Below are 23873 nucleotides of genomic sequence, written 5' to 3' on the forward strand. Positions count from 1 at the left end.
TCAGGAGTGCTGACTACATTCTTGAGCTAAGGAAAATGTTCTAAAACTGATTATGGCAACAGATGCACAACTCCTTAAATATAATAAAGGTCATTAAATTGTGCACTTAAAATGGGTGAGTTGTAGGATATGGAAATCATATGGAATAAAGGTAGAATTGCCAGATAAAATACTGGTCTTTTTATTTCCTAAATCTCTCAACCCTCGGTAAAGAGCTGTGACAAGTGTTATAAAAAATATATCTTGAAATTCTTTTTCATGCTATGCCGGACTCATCCTCTGAATTTTTTCTCTGAACTTTAGAATTGCTCCGTTTGTTGTCTTTAGAAAACTGAGAATCCCTCTGAATTTGTGTCTGCATGACAATCATCAGGCAGACCCACCTTGGCAATCAAAGGCCACAGAAGCAAGGGACATTTACAGCTCCCCACCAGTGAGCTGCAGCTGAACTTCCAGGAATTCTCTTCTTAAACAGGAAAGGGGTCAAGTTTTCCATTTCAGTGCACCACTGGTGCACTCCTCATTCAGGACTTGCGCGCTAACCTTAACATAAATAAGAAAAATAGTCTTGTAACCATACTTCACAGTTGCTTCTCAAACAACTTCTACCAAATTGTAATCCTCTCTCAGTGTTGGCTGTGGGTGTCTCTTCAGTGAGAACCTCTTTATCATTTTCTGGCACATTGTTAAGTCGCAGGAATTTATATTATTGAAGTCATCAAACTATGCTATTTGCTCTGGGTTATTAAAGAGAATGCTGATAACTTAAACTTACTCCCTGATCCTGCAAAAATAAAGTGGATGCTGTGTCCCATTTCATTAGATCTTCATGTGGCCTTTTGAAAAACTGGACATTCTTATCTTTAATTAATTCTTTTCACTTTTTCAGTTGTTAAATTGTTCTGTGTAAAAGGACATCATTTGATTGGAAAAAAACTCCAAGTTACATAAAAGAAAAGCTTCCCCAAACATTAGTAATATTGTTTTATTTTACTCCATTATTCAGAAGGTGATCTTTACACTCACCATCTTCCCTTTGTCAGGGAGTGGACGTGGCCCCATAAACATTGTTCACAGAAGCAAATAAGTTCAGCTGTGTCAGGTTCCACCACTTTCCAGAGACCTTCAGACAAGGGACATAAAAAATGCCAAGTTGGAGAAGCCACTAAAATTTTATACTTGGCTTTGTGACTTAGGATTAACGCAATTTAGCCAAACTGTAAGAAATGCTGGCGGTTCCTGCTGCACACCTGTCACAGCCTCACGACTGCCCGCGTGCTGGCCTCCTCATAAACAGTAAGTATGCTGTAAAACCGTTTATAGCTGCTGTAAAAATATTTTGACTATTTTACCCAGCTACCTGAGCGGGACACATGATACTAGTTAAGAGAAAAGAACAATGATTCCCCTTTGCCGGCAGGCCTTCCAGAACTCGCAGAGGTTGGGGAGAGGAAAGCCACCTTTCTGCCAAAGGGGTGGGCACGTCTGTCACAGTGTCCATCATGGTCTTTATTTCCAACAGCAACTGTAAGGGACACTGCTCCTGGTTTCTATTCGAGAGAGGCCGTTCATTTTACCAGGATGGAGTCCAAACTGCTATCTATCAAAAGGAACATAGAGACCGAAAAATCCATGTAGGACATTTCCAGGATGTCCTGACCATACCCTGAGCCTTTAAAAGGTGTCTTTTCCTCTGGGGAATGGACAATGGCCAGACCACATATAAAAACAGAACTCTGCCCAACAGCCTGCAGCAACCAGCCTAGGAAACCAACCATCATCTATAGTAAGCAGCCCGGGAAGCCAGCCTGCTAACTTTAAGCCAGACCACTATCTCTAGTAATAATCTAAGAAGCCAAACAATTAATAACCCCTGGAATAATCATCCCCAATTGGTCAGGGCTTAAATTAATAATTGACAGCTTCCCTAATTTTTGTCCCCACTCCCAATTTAGAACCAACCGGAAAAGTCAAAATACCAGGAGTGTGGTAAAGCAGGTGAAATGACCAGCCAACGTTACCTAAAAGATAAATAAGTAAGGATACAAAATAATAGTAAGAAGGAGACAAATCATACAAATACATAATACAATAATAAATAATAATACAAGAATAAACTGTTTTGCGTACTCACAGCAGTAAACCTACTTTTGCTCGCCCCTGTATGTGTCCCTCGCCAATCGCACAGTCAGCCTGCCTGTAGCCCCTGCCGGCCGACAGCTCCCTTCAGGGCACAGCTGAGCCTTCTTCCTCCCCTCTCCCCTGCCTGCCTTTCAGCCCGAGTGACGGTGGCCGACTCCCTTGCTAGAGCAAGGTCAGAATCATAAATAGCCTTTGCTTGTTCTCCTTGGTCTTCGTTTATTTCTGCAGACAGAAGAAACTGTTTCCCAATGACTTCAGGCATTTCTCCAAGGGCAGTTCTCTTAAGTGGGTAGACTCATTTCCATAGACCTATGGAAAGACATTCTTGCATCCACTGCAAGTAGAAACGGATCACTCCCAAATTTCTTTACAGTTTTCCTAGGAGTCTATGTGAGGTGAGTGACTTGTTACACTGTCCTGTGAAAAATATGGATGGGTCAAGAGAGGAGAATGAAAGGATAGATTTCACAGCCCTGACATCCAGGTGTGACCATTCAAAATTTTACCCAGACTCCAGGACTCATGACACACTCTATTTTTTCCAAAAAGTATTCCCAAGCCTTTCAAGAAGAGAAAGTTGGATGCCAAGACTACCCTCTCAGTCTCAGCCCTCAGACCACTCTTGAAGTCCAGCCATCCTGGTCCTACTATTTTTCAAATATAAAGGGCACATTCATCTCTCCCAAATGGGAATAAAAGTTTACCCACCATTCAGGGCAAGATGAAATGTCACTTTCTCTCTTTATCTACTACTAACGCCCCAAGCAAATTTACTTGCTCCCCCATCTGTATTTGTAGACTGGATGTAAACCTCCTTTTTTTTTCATCTCCAATTTTTAGTTTTATTGATACAATATTAGAAATAATACATTTTTTTGAAAACCCCTTTAAAGAATGAATGTGGGCATTGTGTAGTGTCTATTTACTTCCATATATATATATATATTATTGTTCAAAATGTTACAGATGTCCCCTTTTTCCCCATTGACCCCTCCACCCTGCACCCACTCCCCTCCCCGGGCCTTCACCACACCATTGTCTGTATATGGAGATAAACCTCTTTAACAGAACTTAACATAGGACGTCGTAGCAATTTGCTTACATGGCCATCTCCTTGGACTGAAACTGCTCAAGGGTGGGAACTATATCACTGTCCATCACCTCTAAATGGAATGAAATACCCAAGGGAAGGAGGGAAGAAAGAGAGGGAGGAAGGAAAAAGAGAAAAAGAAAGGAAGGAAAGAGAAAAGGGAAGGAACTAAGAGAAAAGGAGGGAGGGAGGGAGGGAGGGAGGGAGGGAGGGAGGGAGGGAGGGAGGGAGGGAGGGAGGGAGGGAGGGAGGGAAGGAGGGAGGGAGGGAGGGAGGGAAGAGGGGAGGCAGGTAAACTTTAAGAACTTTTTAGCACATTCCAATTTTTTCATGTGTTTCAGTTTTCTAGATAAAGCCTTCTCTTTCAGGTACCATTTCTGTTCATGCATGCCAATAACATCGCGGCCAGATTATTGCATGATAAATTGTTCATGTTAGAACAAAGTGCATGCCTCCCCCAAGTCAGAAGACACCAACCCTTCTCTCAGCACAGTAGCGGTCAGATGGATTTGGCCTGAATCCGGCCCCCGCCTTTCACTGGCTCTGCGCTGTCCTGTACTTCCCAAATCCCGGGACCCTCACTTCGGCATCTGTAACATGAGAAAAATAATACCAGCTCACAAGCCCATTATTGTACTTAAATAAGACGAGTGAGTAAAATTTGGGGCACATAAAAGGTAGCCAATCTATGTTAATTCCCTTCTCTACTTTGATTTTTCTCATTTTTATTCTAGCATCCAAGATCAGAATTCAGTAGCCCTGGTTGCTTAAGTCCTGGGGTGCTTCAGGCACCTGCTCAAACAAGTTAATAATAATTTTTCCTCTAGAGGAAAGTTTTAAAAGTTTTAAAATTTTTTGCATCAGCACCTTCGAAACAGGAAGTTCCACTTTCAAGCAAACCCATGTCAGGGATGAAACGGGGTCACCGATGTCAGAGATGAAAGCGAGCTCGGTGCTGTTGGCTTAGAAGCCCACTTCTCCCTCTGCCCTCGATGGGCCCGCCCTTCCCTGCCACCCCGCTCCCCTCTGCCCGGCAGGAGAAAGGCTGTCCGATAGGGCTGGACAGATGCTAGCCTCTGAAAGAGCTCCGCATTCCAGGGAGCTGAACAGCAGTAAAAACAAAAATATTGCCTGAGGTGAAGATAGCAGCGAAGGGATGCCGGGCAGGGAATGGGCTGGCCCTTTGACTTGCAGAGAGCCCAGTGGGCTCTCAGAGGGCAGCTTCCGTGACCTTGCCCCTCTCCTGGAATACCTGCTGCCTCTCTGGTTTATTTATAGTGGTGCCTTCAAAGCAAAGGGTGAAAAATGGTTTAGGCAGTTTGAGGGGAAGGAGGGTGGGGAGAGTGGGAGGAAGAGACACAGAGAAAAGGAATTAAATTTGCATTAATAAGAGGGGGGGGGGATTCTACTAGGAAACAGTTTAAGTGAGGGCAATGAAGGGCTCCAAAGAGTAGCTTGAACTGAATCTGAACAGGTTCGTCCTGGTGGCCTTTCCAAGCTCTCTGTTTGGGATTATTGTCCATGGAATTTAGCTCAGCAAGGCAGAAAGATGAAGGGCTCTAAGGACGGGGCAATCACAGGTCACTGAACGCTGGCATCAGTTTCTCGGGCATTTGCACGCCTGTGAGCAGAACTGCAGGCTGCTCTAAATCCTGAGAAAGGGCAGTGTGAAATCTACTGGCTCCCATCCTAACAACTGCCTTTTTGCCCCAAACTAGGAAGTGGGGGCAAACTCAAGCTCAGAGCCCATCTGGTTCATGTAAAGCTGACTTCTTTCTATGTGGGAAGCCCAGCAGGCAGGTGAGCAACAAGCCATTTCACTATAGTTCTGAAAGTCCTTGAGTAGTCCCTGCAGGAAAGGGTGGAGTGGCCCTGAAGATGTCCATGCAACAGAGGAAAAGCTAGACACTCACTAACATCCAGAGAACCCTAGGCTGGACCTTGCAGCACCTTCTGAGCTCTATCTTGACCTCAGCGGGGCTGACTTATCCCTCTTCTGGGTTCCCACACAGTGTAATCCATACCCTGAGTGTATCATAGATCACATTTATTATGATCCATAGATCTGCATGCCCGTCTCTCCAATGTGAGACTCTCAAAGGCAAGGAGTATGCCTCATCTAACTTTTTACTCCTAGTGCTTAGCACAGGGCCTGGCATGTTACAGATATTCAGTTAATGTTTGTTGCATGAATGAATTAAATCAAACAAACTCTAAAATAAAGAGCTTCTTCCTCGATGGGTCCCCACTGACACCAAAAGCAGCAATGTGGTGAAGAAGCCAATAGCTAATCTGCTTTTATATTTCTACCTTACAACTTTTGTTGTGCTTATACCGCCAACGTAATTTTAAAAAGCAAACTATAAATATCATCAATTTTTGCAAAAGATGTAGTAAATATTTTCACTTAAATTTATTTGTGCTGCTCCCCAAAGCAGCTGGGATTCCTAGACTTTAATCAAGAATTCCAATGGTAATTTGCAAATAAAATAGTCTCTGCTAATTCTCTAAGGCCAATCTTTAAACTACAGACTCCTCCTGGGCCCTCCCCCACCTTCGGTGCATTAGAATTAAAAAAGAGAAGATTTACTATCCAGAGGTTTTTAACAAGTTCTCCAGTATTAAAATCCTACAAGTCCAGTCAGTGCTGTCTCAGAGAGAAGCACTCAGTCATACACCACACAGGGACCTGTCTGAGGACAGACCGCATATAGGACAGTGGTCCACAGGATTATGAAGGAGCTGAGACGGTCCTGCTGCCTAGTGAGGCCATATGTGTCCTACACTGAAATGCAACACACTGTTCAAGTTTGTGGTGTTGCTGGTGCAAACAAAACCACATACTGCCAGTCGTAATAAAACACAGCACATACAATTATGTGCGGTACACAACACTTGATAATGATAATAAACGACTATGCTACCGGTTTGTGTGTTTACTACACGTTTTCATTGTTATTTAGAGTGTGCTCTTTCTACTTCTATTAAGAAAGTTTGCTGTAAAACAGCAGCCGCGACCCCCGTGCAGCAGCCCCATACATCTCGTGTTCCCGTATCCTTGACTGAATCGTTTTCTCTTGTGCGTGACCTAATCTCATGTCGTGTGTGCAGGCCCACGCTGTACGGGCTCGTACCCCAGCCGCAAGGAGCCACGCCATACAGCCTCGGTGTGTAGAAGGCTGTGCGGTGTCTGTCTGTGTAAGCGGCCCCTACGACGTTCGCACAATGATGAACTGGCCCAACGACGCATTTCTCGGAAGGTCACCCGTCGTTAAGCGAAGCACGACTGTACTAGAAGCAACACTAAACCAAGAGTCAGGACCTGAGTACTGATACCTGCTGTTTATTAGATGTGTAACTTATGCAGTTGTTCACCCTTACTGAGTTTATTGCCTTATCTGCAAAGTAAGGAAAATAGTGCCTGCCCTACTAACCTGCAGGGGTGTTGTTAGGATCAATATGACTCCTCCCCGCTGCGCTCCCCATCTCTCTTCTGCGTTTCTTCTTTCCTGGAGTGCTTATGACTTGTGACCATACAATATAATTTACTTTTCTATTAATATTTATTGGCTATCATTCCTCCTGGAAGGTAAGCCCCGTGAAGGCCAGGATTTTTGTCTGTTTTGTTCACTGAAGTACCCCCACACTTAGAAGAGTGTCCGGGGTGTAGTAAGTGTATAAGAAATATATGTTGAATGAGTGAGTAGATGAATGAATGAAATGAAACAATTTATCAAACACAACTCTGAAAAACTTAAGAAAAGTAGCTACCCCTGAAGAAGCAATATGCAGATGACATAACATCAAGGATGAAACTGTCAAACCAGTCTCCTAGGAATCAGTACCAAGAAATTCTACTCAGTATCAGGCTTCACTGGTCATATTAAGGAAGTCGTGAAGAGGCAGAGAGGAGGCAGAGTGAGGTCTGGAATCACCATCACAGCTCTCCAGGTCCTTCTCACATCTGGTGCTCTCTGCCTTAGGTTCATGTGATGTCTCCAAACAATGTATATCGTTCATATCACTTACAGAAGAGCTCCATCTCCTACACAACACATCCAGTTTTTACTCCGATGGTTTAAGTGGTATTTTCCAGAGAGCTGTACTCCATAATGCACACATTTCATGTCAGTTTGTGATAGGCAACCTAGGCAACCAGCTACATCATGTTTAAAACATTCCATAGACAAGGACTCTTTTGCTAGCAAATATCATTAGATTGTTTGCCAGAAGGCCTCGCATTAGCAGATATACAAGGAAATTAGAATGAATTATCTGCCTTTTCTTTTTCCTGGGGACATTTCCTTATACATTCCTCATAACCCCATAGTAAAGGGAGAGAATGAAGACCTGATGCTTAATTCTCTTATTCCCAGATATAAAAGAAATACAGAATCACAATTGCTCTGAAGCCATTCCCAGATTATTTGAAGTGAGAAAAAAATGGTAGAAAAAAGAGGTCACCTAGAACAGCCTAAATTATGTCACATGGGCTTCCGGTCTATTCTGGATCCACCTAAATGTCCTATCTCCCATCCCTCATCTCTGCATGTTGGCTCCAGCAGCCTCGCTGTCAGAGTATGAGTGGTCAAGGGTCATTGCTCCAAATAGTTGTGCCAAAGGAATGACTGAATTTCTGATTTAGACCATAAGCCACAGGAGCCACTTTGAGTTCTTAGGATTTGAGCTTAGGGTAGGTTAGCTGCGCCATATGCATTCATGCTACACTGCAGAGAACCTCAAATATCCCTGTTTTGAGAGGGCCCTTCCAAGATACCCAAATAGGAAAATTGGCTAGTAGGTCATCTAGTCAAGAGTCTAGGCCAGAGCCAGTGACAGTCGCACCTGAGCACGTTCCCCCTGCAAACCTCTGAATGCACCTGCTTGGGGATGGAAGCCTCTGTCTTTCCTTTAAAACTGTGGGATCTGAGCAAGGCCTCCCAGCATCTCTCCTCTCAGTCTGCTCTGGAATCACCTCAAAGAAAGAAAGAAGCAGGGATTCCGTGCAAGAAAAAAAGAGAAAGAAATTCCTTTCTCTGTGTCTATGTTTAAAGAGGCTCATGCAGCTAGTCCCTGTGCATGTCAAAAAGAAATGAAAAAGAAACACTGCTGGAGTGAGTTAGTCCTTGGTCACGAAGCAACCAGTTCTGGAAATGGCCCGAGCTCTTTCAGACACTGGAGCCACCCTTCGTGAGTGATGCTTTTCTGCACTAACGCTGCCCTGGTGGCCTGCAAAAAGCAGCTCCTGAAAAGCTCTCGTTTAACCACAGGCTCTTATGTGACGTTTATCCCAACTCAAGTTGCATTAAGAGACATTTAAGGCCAGTGTTGACATGACATGATCTCAACACTTCTGATCAAACAAGCACAGACCCCCAAATATGTCCCTGAGTCCCAGCGGACGTTCCCCATGGGGCTTCATTTCTGCAGCGTGAGGCTTCGTCACTTCTGCTCAGGTTTAAATGGTTCAAGGGCAGCACCTTTAGCCTAACATTTTAGCCCACAATCAGCCTAACCTTTAGCCTGCCTTTTTCATTTTCATCATGGAGATTAAGATGTTCCTAGAAATCGCACTCCCTAGTTCAACCTTCTTTTTGTTTCAATCAGGCCATTAGGGCCCAAAGAGATGACACGGTTTACCTGACATCTACCCCAGAACAAATTGGTAACCAAGCCAGCACCAGGCCAGCGGCTCCTGTCCCTTGTCCAAGGTTCCTTCTGCTGTGAACGTCTTCAGTGTAAATAAATGTAATGAGGTATTTCCTAAGAGCAAAGTGAGGGAGGTGGCAAGTAAGTGGGTATTGGATTCCTGAAGTAGGCAGAGAGGAGAGCAGAGAAAATGAGCAGACCCAATTCACAAATTTTGCCTAGGGCTAGACCTTTATACATTTAATATATGATGATAATAATAATAATAGATCCACTCAGTCGGTCTTTTCTTCCGAGGGACTAAATTCGCCAGTTCCTTCTGATGGTCAGATAGGAATGATATTCGGGGGCAATGACATCCCGTGTACATTGTGCCCTTGACGTCCCAGGGTGCGTCTTCCTGGAGGGTTGGAATTCTTCGGCTGACTTCTAGTCTACGCCTGGTTCTCACACCAATGACTTACACCCAAGAGTGTATGTCTATTATAATTGCCACCTAAAGAGAATAAGAATTACAGATAAGTAATTTTCTTTTTCTAATTTAACCCCCTGGAGGCATTTTAGCAGCTAATGCGGGTGATGACAGGCATTTCTGCTATAATTTATACAATTTCATTTTTCTTAATCATGGATTTTAGTCCTCTTACGTCACCTGCTTAGAATGGAAGCAAAATGTTTTGGTCTCTGCTTTCCATTTGTAGTCTCCCTTGAAAGATGCTTAAAATGTCCACACAATGATGAGAAATTGAGATTTGCGTCTTCTCCGAAACAGCTTTCCTCTAACTGCTCGCCAATCCTCCTGAAACAATGCATAAAGCATAAATTGAGGTGCTTCAGGGGGACACTATATTTTGAGTGCTGAAGAATACATGTGAAAAGTTACAAAGCTGACTTTGAGGTCCATTTATAAATAGCTATTAGCCTTGGCAGAGAAATTGGTGATTAAGAATCTATAGTTAAAACAATTTGTATGGTGCTAGATAGAAGAGAATTTTAGGGAATGCCTGAGAGTGGGTTTGCATATTTCAATTTGTGGTTCTCATATCTAACAAAATGCCTGATGCAAATATTGATAATTTGCACTTAATACAATTAAGAGGTCAGCGAATAATATAGGATTCTGATCACACCTCATCAACTCCTTCAAAGCCAGTTCAGCCAGCACTAAGGAATCTAAGGCAGCTAATGTCCTCCAATCAAGAGAATATAGCCCGGCTGGCTGTGGCTCAGGGGTTGAGCATCGACCTAGGATCCAGGCGATCCGGGTTCGATTCCCGGTCAGGGCATGTGCCCGGGTTATGGGCTCGATCCCCAGTCAGGGGTGTGCAGGAGACGGCCGATCAAGACTCTCTCATCATTGATGTTTCTATCTCTCTCTCTCTCCCTCTCCTTTCCTCTCTCTGAAATCAATAAAGATATATTTTTAAAAAGAGAGAGAGAGAATATAGACGTTCTGATACTGCCCAGGATCATCTGAGGAGATCATCTGAGGTCTAGAACTGTGGGTGGCAACCTCATTAATGAGTCATGAGATCAGTCTAGCAGATCAGCAAACAGGACTTAGTTGGAATAAAATGCAGTGGTAAAGAATGGAATGGAACAGAATGAATCTCACATGGTTATAGAAAGTATTGCTTTCTAAAACTCTTTATTTCCCTATTTACAATGGGGTTGTATAATATTGTAAATGTATTCTTTCAAACAAGTTTGACAGCCACTTTAGCAGGTTGAATGGAGGCTCCAGAAAGTGTCTGTCTGTGTGCTAATCCCTAGAACTTACGAATTATACAGTACTCTATTTGGGGGGGAAAGTATTTACAGATGTAATTAAGATAAGGATCTTGAGATGAGGAGATCATTCTGAATTATACAGGTAGGCCCAAATTCCAATGACAAGTGTCTATAAGAGAAGGGCAAAGGTAAGTTTGAGACAGAAGGAAGAGGGAGAGGGAGTGTGACCATGGAGGCAAAGATTAAAGTGATGTGGCCACAAGTCAATGGACACCTGGCGCCTCCAGAAGAGGAAGGGATGACTTCTCCCCAGAGCCTCTGGAGGGAGCATGGCCCTGTTGAAACACTGCGTTCAGACTTCCCGCCTCCAGAACTGTGATGGAATAAATACCTGATGTTTTAAGCTACCCAGTTAGTGGTAATTAGTTACAACAGCCACAGGAAATGAACGCAGTCATTGATCTAAACATCCAAAACCCCGAGTGTCTTCAACAACTTCAGAACTGCCTTGTCCCACCCCAGTCTACACTGAAACCCCAAAGTTACCCGAAGAATTAAGTTCATTCTTTGGTTACCCAAAGTTCACTGATGTTTTTTAAAAGGCTTTTATGGAAAACATAAATATTCAAGGTCCCACAATCAGTATAGCCCTAGGGAGAGAGAAAAAAACAACAAAGGAAAAACCTCATATACTCAGTCACCAAAACCAAATAAAGACAATCCTCTGTCTATTCCTTTCTAACAAGAAATCGTATTAAGCTTAGTTTTCTGTGAAGTAGGTATTTTGCTTAATTTTCCTAGCATAAATTTATAAAAATAGCTCTGCTTTTTTAAACTTAAAGAATGGATCAGAGAATCACTATTTTAGACTTCTCCCCAGTCACTAGAGCCAGCCAAAAAAAGAAACTTGGCAAGAATGAAGAAACATAGCTCATTTAATAACAATATAATTCTCAGTTCTGCCTATATTCTTTCCAAGACTGGCCGAAAGAAGTGTCTCTAGCAACGTGCTCATATCAATCACCATGGAACATGCTACCCATTGCGGGTCTCACAAGTGAGTCTTTAACAACTGTAAGTATCCAAGCTGTATGGCATATACTTTAATTGGAACATAATAAAATAAAATTGTAAGAGCTTATAACTAATCCACTGTACTGTTTGTATCAGCAGTAATTACTGCTATGAATTGCCAAGTACCTACCATAGTTTTAAGCTACTGGTTCCTTTGGCTCTTCTCCAGCTTTGAATGAGGGCTGTAGTGCATGTCATTCCACATAAGCAGCACTTATGTGGAAAACACAAGAGGCCAGACAGTGTAAATCTCAGTCATTCACTCAGTCATCACTACCTTCCCATCCTAATTGGAGAACGCCTAGTATAATGCTTTGCACATAGTTGTCCCTCAATTAAATACATCAGACCTAACTGAATGATGTACAGGGTGGGGGGAAAGTAGGTTTACAGCTGTGAGTACGTGAAACAAAGAGTTTATTCTTGTATGATTATTTATTAATTATTTAATACTTTCCATATGAACAACTGTAAATCTACTTTTGCCCCGCTCTGCATTTTGAGAAGGTAGTAAAAACTAGATGTTAGGAATAATTATCAAGTGGGGAGAAAAATAAAAAGAGATACCAGCTTTATCGTGGCAAACGTCATCAACTAGCTCATTGCATTTCTGACCAGCATGCCCTTTTCCCCTTACATCTAAAAAAAAAAAGAGAGAGAGAGAAACAAGACTTTCAAGCTGGCATAGGCCTCCCCTAATAATATGTTGGTTGAAATTCAAAGCTTCTCACCAACAGTAATCCCTTTAATCCCCAGCAAGCCACAGCAAATTGAAATTCCCTAGAGACTCTCGAGCCTTCCAAAGACAAACCACCTTTCATCAAGGAGATGTCGGCACTGATGAATTTCTCTCTCCATACTCACAACAGTCTGTAAAAGTGATTTGTGTATATTAGGATGGCTATAAAAGATGACATGGAAGCCCTTGGGAGTGAACTAAGACAAAAGGGAGAGATGGCTGGTAATGGTCAAGGAGCCGGCAGAGTTGGGGGGACAAATGTTCACTGTGGTCCAGGAAGAGGCCACCTTCGCAGGTGGCAGGACTGAATGAAGCCATTTTTTAAATTATCTTTTGGCTTTTTAGGCAAATAGCAAAGGTTAGAACAGTGAAAAGTTATGGAAACAGACAGTGCTAGATTTGGAGATGGCCTGCCTTTATTTAACTCTAACCTTAAACAGGTAGATTAACTTCTCTAAGCCTCAGTTATCTTTTCTGTGAATTTAAGATAACACCAAGGCCGGGCCAGTGTTGCTCAGTGGTTGAGCATCGACTTATGATCCAGGAGATCGAGGTTTGATTCCCAGTCAGAGCACATGCCCAGGTTGCTGGCTTGACCCCCAGTAGGCAGCCTGCAGGAGGCAGCCGATCAGTGACTCTCGTATCATTGATGTTTCTCTCTCTCTCTCCCTCCCCCTTCCTCTTTCTGAAATCAATAAAGACATATTAAAAAATTAAAATTAATAAAAGATAACACCAAGCTTCAGGTTGTTATAATTATTTATTGAGATGATGCCTGTAATGTGCTTAGCACCATAATTAACACTACACTCAATAAAGTTTTACTTTTTAAAAATGTAACCCTGTTCATAGCTACCCTGGGTTCACTGTAGCCTAGTGGCACCTAGGGAAAGGTGTATTATTAAGTTTACATTTCTTTCGTGGGGATAAAGCTGATGACCCATATTCTCCAGCCCAGCCTACACACTGCAAGCAGCTTCCAGAACAAAGGGCTCTAATGCTGCCTCTCTTCTGCTCAAAACGTCCTCTGAGGCTCCTTACCCACCATTTCATTAGAATTTCATTCAAGACAGAATGGAAGCATGGGAAAGGCATGTCCTAAAGAGTCCATAGGGCCTGAGCTTAAATTCTAGTGCTGCCACTTAGTAAGAGGCTACCTCTAGAAAGCTCCTTATTTCTCTATGCCTCAGTTCCCCACCTCTAGGAAAGGAACAATAACACTTCACAAAAAGGAAATAACACTAATTTGGGGGCAGTAGTTTTAGGGATTAAACACTATAATAGCCTCAAAAGGAACTATCAATGCCTGGTACAAAGTAGGCACCAAATAAATTTTAATATTTTCATTCTTTTCCAGCTTTACTCCACATCTCCCATTTTTCCATCCATATTCCATTCATACTGAGACTGGCCCCCTTCAATGCCCTGGTCACCTCTTCTTGGCTTTGCTTGCGTGGTGCATTCTGCCTGGAGTGCGTTCTCCATCCCCAAATATCCAAATCCTGCCCATCCTTCAAAACTCAAACAATCTGTCCTACAAAGGCTCACCTCTGCCCAGAAGTAACTGCCTCCTCTCTGAGCTTGCCTTCCTCTCTGAACTAATAAATGTGGATTTTTTTTTAAGTTGTGAATGAAAAACAAAACTTTTTCTTTAGGACACCCAAAGATCAAGAAATTGAGCCCATCAGCTGATTTCGACCGTCACAGCGAGAGGATGGCATGTCCAACCATCACCTTGTGTAGCTGGAACCAAACCCGTCTGCCCCATCGTATTGCCTAAGTATGAAAAGTAAGTTCCCCACCAAGGACAAGGCAAAGAATAAATCTAGTTATAAGGGCAGTGCTGCCTCAAACTTCCACTCTCCCTGCCTTATACACAGGGTGGGGCAAAAGTAGGCTTACAGTTGTATGTGAAACCCAGAGCTTATTCCTGTATTATTAACTATTGTATTATTTTCCCTATGAACAACTGTAAACCTCCTTTCGCCCCACCCAGTAGTTTATCTTTGGTATGCTTTGAGGCTTTGGGACACAGAAACTAATCCTGGTGCTTTATTATTATTTGGCTGCCACTTTGTCCAGAATTTAGACACTACCCATCCACACGAAATCACAAAACTACGAGGTTCTTGACACATATTTGCACTCAGGCATCCTGCTTGCAGGAACGCTGTCAGTCTCATGATGGAGATACCACCGGCTGGCATCTAACCCCACCATGTTCTACAGCCCCTAACGAATGTTTGTGCCCGACAGAGCCTTCCTTTTAAAATGCAGGGCATGGTGCCAGCTGGGTGACTTGGGTGGCTGGAGCGCCATCCCTTCCACCACAAAGGGTGCGGATTCAGCTCCCTGTCGGGGTGAGGACGGAGGCAGCCGATCAATGTTTCTCTCTCACACTGATGTCTCTCTCTCTCTCTCATCCTCTCTCTCTCAAATCAATTTTTTTTTAAAAACATATCTCAGAGTGAGGATTAAAAACAATGCAGAGTATGGTATTTTCTCCATTTTATAAGAGCATTACAAAAGCTGAGGTTTTAATATACAGCATTTTGAAAGAAAGTATTTAGCTGAAAACATCTAAGAGAGTTAATGACCGATATCAGCTTATCAATACTGTTCTGCAGAATGTTAAAATGCACACAAATCTCCCTCATTGATAAAAGTGTTTCTGCTGGGCCTATTTAATGACAATGCGGCAGGTTGCCTTACCAGAGACACTACAGGATTAGACTATACACCTATAGGGACCTGGTTCACTGTCATTAAACTATGACAAAAGAGAGTGACATCAGGAAGATGGCAGGCAAGGAAACTCCAGGCCCCTGTTCACCCATGGAAAACATTTTTTTAAAAAAAAAAAACCTAGAGACTGACTAAAATAACTTTATAGGGAACCAGTCAAAAATCTATAGCAACTAAGCAAATAATCAAGAAAAAGCCATAGTCAAACGGTAGCCCATTTCGTGGTGTCCCTCCTCTCCCTTGTCCACCCTGCCCAGCATGGCGCGGTCAGAAAGAAGCTGCCCGATTCTGAGCCCCAGCCTCAGGCCGGGGGGAGCAGGACAGGGCTCACCCGCAGCATTCTAGCCTGTGCGGGGGCTACCTGAGGGGCTGGTTTCTGCCAGGGCTGCGTCAAGACATAAACGGAGAATAGCCACGTAGCTCAGATCTCAGGCAGGCAGAAGCAACAGACGGCAGAGGCAGGTCCCCCAAAGTGTGAAAACTGCAGGACTGCAGACCTGCAGCTACCTGCAAGAAGAGAACTTGGGCAGAGGAACACAATAGAATATCTAAGTCCCTGAGGAAAAGCTAGGGTGAGACTCTTTGGAAAATTTAAATACATTTAAAAGTAGACATGGGTACGGGTGAATTAAAAGACACACACATAAACACACACACCCCGCTCTCTAGGCAGTATGCTTGCCCAGAAAAGATTTGAGAAGACTTTAAGCCTTCACCCCTGTCTGACCCCAAGGCTCAGAAAATGACATGCTAATTAGTAAAAGTCTTCCATTTCAGTCTGCAAAGGCTAAAAGAGGTGGCCATTTTTCCAAACGTCCTACTTTCAACAAAATAAACATTCACACAGAGAAAAATATGGCCCATTAAAATATATATTAACAAACTGTCTTCAAAGAAACATAGACATTGGACTTACTAAATAAATACTTTAAAATATCTGCCTTAAATATGCTCAAAGAGCTAATGGAAAATACAGGCAAAGAACTACAGGAAACCAGGAGAGTGATATATGAGAAAATGGGAAGTGAAAAGGCAACCAATGGATGGGAGAAAATATTTGCCAATCATAATCTGATAAGGGATTAATATCCAGAATTTATAAAGAACTCCTCAACAGCAAAACACAACTCAATTAAAAAATGGGCAAAGAGCTTAAATGGATATATCTCCAAGGAATATATATAATTAGCCAATAAAGACATGAAAAGGTATTCAACACCACTAATCACTAGAGAAATGCAAATCAAAACCACAAAGAGATACCACTTAAAATCCACTAGGATGCCATATATATACGTACATATATATATATGTGTGTATATATATATATATATATTTAAAATAACAAGTTTTGGTGAGGATGTGGGGAAAAATGGAACTCTTGTGCATTGCTGGTGGGAATGTAAAATGGTGCAACTGATGTGGAAAATAGTATAGTGGTTCCTCAAAAAAATTAAACATAAGATTACCATATGATCCAGCAATTCCACTTCTGGGTGTACACCCAATAGAATTGAAAGCGGGTCTCAAACAGACATTTATACAACTGTGTTCATAGCAGCATTATTCACAGTAGCCAAAAGTTTGACGCAACCCAAGTGCCTACCGAGAGATGAATGGATAAACCAAATGTGGTATATCCGTACAATGGAATATTACTCAGCCCTGAAAAGGAAGGAAATTCTGACACAGGCTACAACATGGATGACCTTGAAAACATTATGCTAAGTGAAACAAACCAGTCACAAAATGGCAAACTCTGTATGATTCCCTTGTTTGAGGAGCCAAGACTAGTCAACCACATAGAAACAGAAAGTAGAAGGATGGTTGCTGGAGGCTGGGGACAAGGGGCATGGGGAGTTATTATGGAATGAGTGTCATTTTGGAAAGATGAAAACATTCTGGGGATGGATGGTGGTGATGGTAGCCCAAGAGTGTGAGTGCACTTAAGGCCACTGAACTGTACACTTTAAAAAGGTTCAAGTGAAAAAACTATGGAAGAAAAATAATTTAAAAGATCTGAGTCCTTTTTCCATTATCAAAAATACTGAATGCAAATAGGACTGCTGAGAGAAATTTCGTTATGAACATTAAGGATTCCTTAGAAGATGCACAGGCGTGCCATCTCTTACACACAGCGGTTTACACTGTTCCTGGCTGACGGCGATTCTGTATCTCATTCTGTTCAAACAACAGTCCCTCCTCCACTTTTCATATATCCATACTTTCCTCCTTGTTCAAACATCTTTCACAAAATCATTATTCTGGAGTAAAAGACTCTAAAACTTACCAGCTCGATAGCTCTGAATTATTAAAATCAGAATGAATTTACAGAATTTGTAATAAGTGGAATCGTGGGGATTAAGGAAAGCAAGCCCTGAAATAAAGCTGGCAGACTACCCTGCAGAGAAACGGCAGAACCAAGTCTGAAAGGCCTGGATATAAAGGGTAGCACGTGGGCGTCGGGATGGTTAGGAAATGTTTTTCATGTGATTGTGGTGGCTGTTACATGAAATCTATACATGTGTTAAAATCCGTAGGACTATACGCCAAAAAGGAGTCAGTAAAAACTTTTTTTCAGCAGCGCAGATCTCCTAGTTTCTTTTAATTATTTCTGTCTTTGTTCATTTCCTCTGCCAGTGAAGTCACATCCCAGCCTCTCCATTGGCCACTGGAGTGATATTTGTACTTTTAGGAGATGACAGAGAATAGCTAATAACCATCTTTAAGCGTTCAACACTCATCAATATCTTTAAGCGATTGAAAGAAAGTCAATCTACATTTAGCGTGTGATACGGCATCCACCCTTGGTCTCTCCCTAGCTGTAGGAGCAGTGCGAACCCAAATAAATATTTACCAACAGACAGAGACCAGCGTCTCTCTGTTCCAGAACGTGCCTCTTGTCAGTTCTCCCCAGCATAGAAGCAGGCCTGCATTTAATATACTTGTAACAATAGCAAATTGCCTCTGGGATATGATGCGAAAAGTATAAGTCAGAAATCATTTTTGCTTTATTTATTTATGCTGTCATTTACTGTCATGTGGGAAAGGCCAAAGAATCTAATTCCCTTCACTACTGGGATTATAGCAGCTTGTCTTCTTTTATGCAGATTTCACATTTGAAAGATGCTTAACTGGGCTCGCCCTGTTACCTGATGGCTGGCCTCGTCTTTCTTGGCTGCCTGCGTTCTCTCTCACATGGAGGAAAGGAAACTCAACTTAAGTCATCTTGCTGTTACTTTGTCATCTCTTTTGGTGTCTGCCTGAGATAAAAATTAAATATAGTGCTTTTTAAACGGGGTGTGTTTACGTCTGTGTCCTTCATCATATGCATTTCTAAACATAGCTCATGTTATTCAGATGTCCACAGGAGAGGGTGCCAATACTGAGGGGAAGGAAAAATCAGTAATACTGATCGTGCATTTACATTTTTGATATTTTGTTAATCATGGTATTTTTCCTGAATTCTAAATTTTTTAAATACTGCCTCGGAGTGTTATTTACCTCAATGACTGAATTTTGGGTGGGCCCTTAAATTTTGCAGCCAAGGAGAAGGTCTCACTCGCCTCACCCTGATCCCAAGTGACAGCACAAGAAAATCAAGTGAAAAGTCATAAAATTTCCTTAAGAAAAAAATGTAAAAGACTGAGAAATATAACATTGACTCTGCCATTCAGAATTATGCTTCGCAACTGCATTCGTTTCCTAGGGCTGCCCTTACAAAGTACCACAAACGGGGGTGGGGGGAGTTCTTAAAACAACAGAAACGTCGTGCCTCAGAGATCTGGAGGCTGGAAGCCTGAGACGGAGGCGTCAGCAGGGTCCTGCTCGCTCTGAAGGATTTGCAGGGAGGTCCTTCCTTGTCTCCTCCTGGCTTCTGGTGGGGGCTGACAGTCTTCGGCATTTCTCGACTCTCAGCTGCACCACTCCACTCTCTGTCTCCACCGTCACATCGTCTTCTTATAAGGACGCCAGATGTCTTAGATTGGGGCCCTGATCCACTCCAGTCTGACTCCTTTTTAACTAATGACACCGCCAGCGACCTTATTCCCAAATAAGCTCACCTTCCAAGGCTCTGGGGTTAGGACTTCAAGGTATTTTTTTGGAGGATGCAGTTCATAGCATAACACCAACCAAAACAGTTGATAGTATTTATTTTCATTCTTGGCCTGTCAGCACATCAAGTCGCTGTGTGGGATCTGTGTGGGATGTGGCGGCGTGTTGGTGACAAATGAAGGTCTCACCGGCCACTTGATGGCCCCGTTCTGCTGTCCCAAGTGCCGAGTAAGCTCCCATCACACCCACTCCTACTCCCTCAGCCCTCTCCTTGCCCGTTCCACTCACGCGCTTTCACTCTGTTCTCGCCCGCAGCCCGGTCGCCGGATCTCCCATCTCTCCCTAGGCCCGCTCCTATCCAAAAGCCCACGGGGGAGGGCCCGTGGCCTACACAGTTCCTCCCTGTTCTCCTGCAGTTAATCTGAGTCTCCTACTCAACTCAGCTGCCTAAACTTTGCTAAAGCGGAGTTTGGGAGACCTCACAGAGGTGATTCTTGGGCATCACGCCCGTTTTTCTAATGTTTTTTTTCTCGTTGCGTGGGGGATATCTCTAGACCTCCTAAGGTGAGCTACCATCACACTCAAGATTTCCTGGGGGTTGGGGGAGCAGGGAGAGAGAGGAGGGGGTTAAGATAGAAATGCAGCATTTGTCTGTCAACCCCACACACTGGGTTTTTATTCTTGGGCAGCCACCACCTTAGAGCAGTAAACCATTTGTTTAATCACTTTGCCTTTCCCTGACTGCTAGTAATGAAATGCTGCACTCTCTAAAATAATTTCCTGACTATTTGCTAAGATTCATCTCTGACATTTCATTAAATATGATCATTTAACTGTACAAGTACAAATGCATTTTTAATTTAGCTTACTGCCGATATTACAGATGTGGGGAAATGAATTCGTATTGCTCTGGGACAAATATATCATTCACATATGCATGCGACAAAAGAACAAATTATTAAAAATTACTGAAACTTCCATGAAGATTTATATTTAACTTCTCCATTTTCAATCTCCATGTCATTGTGAAAACGTATAGCTTGTCACTTTGTCAGCCATGATTCCATGAAGAATGTGTGGGCAAGTCCTGAAGGATCTTGATCAATAGCTTTCGTCTCTGTCATTGACACACTGTGGCATTAAAAGAGATGGAGACTGAGTTTCAAGTGTGAAGTTCTGAGGTTAGCAGCCTTATTACTAAAGCAGTAGGTTATTTGCCTTCCTCCTCAAAGAAAACAGAATCAGAAGTTGTGTTTTCTATCTTGTACTATAAATCCAACCGTAATACATCCTAAAGTCTTATTTATAAGAAAGTACTCAAAATGTCAATTGACATTCTTGAGTGTATTCTTGGTGTCTATTGTAATTGAATTCAAAACTGACTGATGAGAGAACAAGCTTGGTTTTTGGCCTTGAGCTAAGAAACCTAGAACTTACAAGTCATGAACAAACAATCATTGTCTCACAGGATGTCGAGGGTTTCCACAGAATGAATGTACTTCAAAATTGTGGAAAGAAATAAACTTATTTTTAATATCTTTATGGTGTAGTATAAATGAAGACAAAAGCAAAATAATATAGGTCTGAGGCAATCGTGTAGAAGAAAATTTATTCCAAAAGTGGAAGTTAGAAGCTTGTCATTTTGGGGTATTAAAAAGCTAAAAGAGCTCAAATATTCTTTACACCAATAAAATGTAAATATTAGTTTCCAAGTCATCTACTAGTTTCCAAGTCATTTACTAATTATGAGATTCGAGGTTTGGAAGGGATCTTCGAGATCATGTGAATCATATCTAATTTGATTACTTTACAAATAAGAAAAATGAAGTTCAGATAATTTGTACAAACACACAAGAACTTGGTAGACAAACCCAAACTAAAAGCCAGGACCCAATTCCTGGTCAGCACATGAGCCTCAAGAATTCCTAAAAGCCACATAGTCAGGCTCACTTTGCATATGAGGATATTGACCTTTACAACAAAAGGACCAGTATGTGGCTGAGCAATTGGCATCAACTGAGTGGCCTATGGCTCCCCCGTTCACCCTGGGCAGGGATAGGAAGGGTTAAATGATAACAGGGCCTTAGAGGAATTTGTCTCATCGCCTTGTGAAAAACACATAATCTCACAGGCCTTCTGACTCCCGGTTTAGTATTTTGTTAGTTGATGTCTGTGATGGATGATTTTATGTGTCACCTTGACTGGGCCCCGGGATGCCCAGATATTTGGTCAAATATTATTCTGGGTGTGTCTATGAGGGTAGTGGTTTCTGAATGAAATTAGCATTTAAATCAGTAGGCTGAGTAAAGCAGATTGTTCTCCCTAATGTGGGTGGGCCTCATCCAATCAGTTAAAGGCTTGAATAGACCAAGATGACTGACCCTCCCCTGATTTACAGGGAATTCCTCCTGCCTGGCTGCCTTCAAACTGGGACACTGGCTTTTTCCTGCCCTCAGACTCAAACTGAAACAGTGGCTCTTCCTTCAGCCTCAGTTCTGGAAACTAACCTATAGGCTCTTCTGAGTCTCCAGCTTACCAACTGCAGATTTCAGAATTTACCAGCCTTTGCAATCACAAGAGCCAATGCCTTATAATTAAAATCTTTCTCTCCTTCTCAATATATATTGGTTCTGTTTCTCTATAGAACCCTAATACAATGTCCCTGGCATATTTAAATTTCACATCAACTATAATTGCTTTTTTAATTTGTCAGTTCTCCTTTCATAAGAAACTTTAACTCAAGAAAACATTATAGAAACCTAAAGCCCCCAAAAAGAGTTTGCAGAAATACAAAAACCTGCATGCCAGAGCTATTGGATTATATTTCTAAAATTGATGCATGTAAAAATTCTCTGTGTTTCAATAAAAAGGCTATCTTTCTCAGGCCTCAGTTTAGTGTGAAACCTACCGAACCAATCATGTTCTTTAACCAACAAAGGGGTTTTGAAATATCACAGAGTGATCACACCACTTGGGAGCTTACTGCTTCACTCACTCACATTCAATTTGGGTTTTCTCTCTTCTAATGAACAAAATGCCTTTCTCCCTTGCCAAGCTGTGAAGGGGGCTGTTTCCAGGCACAGTGTGTTAAGGTACAATTGGAGAGTCACAATTGCCCCAAAGTTCTCTTCTTTTTGAGTGGCTTGCTACTTGGTAACACAACTGGGCCAGCCAGTAAGAGCCTTAATTCATGTGCTCCAGGCTTGTACGATGCCACCACCTACAAATGTTATTGTTCTGCTTCTGTTACAAGAGATGGCACTGAATGAGGCTATTTGCTGTGAGGGCCTTCACTGCCCATTAGCAATGAAGGGGAACAAATGTTGTGGAAGAGTCCCAGGGTGCAAAGGTCGAAGCAAGATTATCAGTCACAAAGATTTTTTTTTCTAAACCACAGGAGCAAACATGTCATTTTTCAAAAGCTGAACCATAATCTGCTCATTCAAAGAGATCTTTGAATGCAATGTGTCAGAACATTAAGAGAACAAGTCTGCCTCTTCAAGACTCAGCAAACAGCTTACTCAAAACTTAATATTTTATTTTATTGTTAGTGTATCTTTGAATCTTAATTGCCTTAAATTGAGTGACTTAGAGAGGAAGGACCATGTACTTTTAATTCTGTTTTTAGGGCATTGCAATGCTATTTCACATACACACAAGTACCTGATGGTAGTGAAATCGAGGATAGCGCAGGTGAGGATGACAATTGATTAAGATAATGATGATGATGATGATGATGATGATGATGATGATGGCAAGAATCGCAGTGATTAACCATAAATTCTTGTCCTTCAATAACTTCTGCATCACATATGTCATTTTTTATGGCTTTCAAATTTCTTTCCTCCTCAGCGACACCAACTTTCACTAAGAGGCTTTCACCTGCTCTTCAAGATGATTTGGTGGGATGAAAGAAAATGAGAGGAACTCTTGCTTTGTCACAAGGGAACTCAGCAGTAACACACATCAAGTGAGAAAAAAGAGAAGTCACAGGAAAAAAACTAAATCACAATAAGCCTCAGATGACCTCCTCTGAGTAGGAGGACTTATTAAAATAGACCAGAAAATAAATGCAAGAAAGTTTTGCCAATAAATATTTGAAACTTGAGCATGTGTAAGGAGATGCTGGAGGCAGAAATGCCATCTGATAACAGTGGCTGGTCTGAAAGGCAGGGTTAGGCCACCTCTACCCGCCAGGCGGGCCCGAGCTGATTAGTGGTGATGGGTAACTGAATAATTGCTCTAATCCCGTCAGTGAGCCCTCTACCTTGTCCCAGCAAAGGAGCGATGGCCTAGCCAGTTTTGGAGACCAGACACCCCTAAATCTGTCATCTCTAACCAAGATGCAGTTGTTGTGATGGAAGCATTATTTCCACTGCTGCTCATCAGGAGAAATGGCAGAGAATTCAACAGAAACCTCAAAGCTGGAGGTAGATAGGACCTCATCAAGTGGCTCCCGAGCTTGCATCTGTAGATTAACTTGATGTGATGACAGTTAGTGGAGACATATATAGCAAGAAGGGCAAAAATACATCCCCCAGAATTGGGTTGTGGATTCAGCTCTCCCAGGGAGCAGGGGTAATTAGATCAGCGTGTCATCAAAACTTCTCATGTCAACTATGGAACACACTCTCTCTAAATCAGATC

The sequence above is a fragment of the Miniopterus schreibersii genome (assembly GCF_964146895.1).
Source record: "Miniopterus schreibersii genome assembly, chromosome: 8".
Classification (NCBI taxonomy): domain Eukaryota; kingdom Metazoa; phylum Chordata; class Mammalia; order Chiroptera; family Miniopteridae; genus Miniopterus; species Miniopterus schreibersii.